General features: G+C 39.9%; 1 long non-coding RNA gene across 1 annotated transcript; it reads right to left on the bottom strand.

Annotated features, from left to right (window-relative positions):
* Positions 1-242: 242 nt before the first annotated feature.
* On the bottom strand, positions 243-1,171 carry LOC105459755. The gene is made up of 3 exons (XR_975720.1): positions 1,121-1,171; positions 565-941; positions 243-412 (listed from the first exon to the last, which is right to left on the bottom strand). It is a non-coding gene; the product is annotated as an uncharacterized LOC105459755 (long non-coding RNA).
* Positions 1,172-1,176: the final 5 nt, after the last annotated feature.

The raw sequence follows: 1,176 nt of genomic DNA, 5'->3' as shown, positions 1-1,176 counted from the left end.
ATTCCAAGTTACCATGACGTGTATAACTGGAGTCGGATCGAAGCTCACTTTAAATAGAATTTCGAATCTTGATATTTTCTGCTAATATATATGTATATATATATATATGTATATATATATGTATATATATATATATATATATATATATATATATATTATTCATCCCTTTGTCTCGAATAACAAATTAAACGCAAAGCAATGATTATATTTTCACTATCGTTTATTATTGTTGAATAATCATTTCTTACAGTGACTTAAACACTTACACGTAATTCATAGTATTCGAATTTACTTATTCACCACGTTGTCATATCACTTTAACAATTTACCTCGCTACCGTCTACACCACATGCCGGAGCAACTCCCCCGTAACGCCCGTGATTTTCCGCTCGGCCACAGGCGTTGCTATCATCTGTAACATAAAGAAATAATTAACATTTCTATATCATCTAACCTTGCATGCGAAACCGCACGTGCTACTAACCATGGCTATCTTTAAGGAAATACATGTTAAACTAGCTTATTCTTTTCTATCAACAGACATTCCAAATACCTTCCACTTACGCCATGTCAAATCAGTTGAGTAACCCTCTTGATCGCTGGCCTCAATGGCCTCTAATAATTAAGGGTGTCCTTGGGCTAGGTCGACCCTGGTCTCAGTCGGCTCGCTGCTGCCTCATTCTCTTCGCAAACCATAAGGAAACTGGCTCCTCTCTATGCTACGAGTGCGTCAAAACTCTTTCACCCCAGAAACGAGAGCTGTATTTTGAAGGTTTCCGCCACTACCTAGCTGTCGGCTTGAATCAGGAGTATGAATATTGTGAGAACTGCAACGTACTAATCCCAGAAATCCGCCCGGCTACTAGATGCGACCTCTGTCCGTGGATTTTCCGCGAGTACGTCACCTTCCAGTGCTCCCTTGGAATATGCGCCTACGAACGCTGTAAAAATGTCGAAATTTGTATCAAAGAAATACACTTCGAAGTAACAAATGGTCGTGTAACCAAAAGCACAATAATACACGAAACGCATTGACATATTGTTTCGAGATTATTTCTACCTGCAATCTTTCCCTACAAACAGGAGCATGTTCCATAAAGTAAACATTCGAGCTTCTCACCCCTTTCCTCAGCATGGATCCCCACGGCTTTCCCATTCCTGTTGAGCCTCCAGAAG

The sequence above is a fragment of the Wasmannia auropunctata genome, unplaced genomic scaffold, assembly GCF_000956235.1.
Source record: "Wasmannia auropunctata unplaced genomic scaffold, wasmannia.A_1.0 LD334018.1, whole genome shotgun sequence".
NCBI lineage: Eukaryota > Metazoa > Arthropoda > Insecta > Hymenoptera > Formicidae > Wasmannia > Wasmannia auropunctata.
The sequence above is the reverse complement of the archived record's forward strand: the minus strand, read 5'-3'. Positions and strand labels throughout refer to the sequence as shown.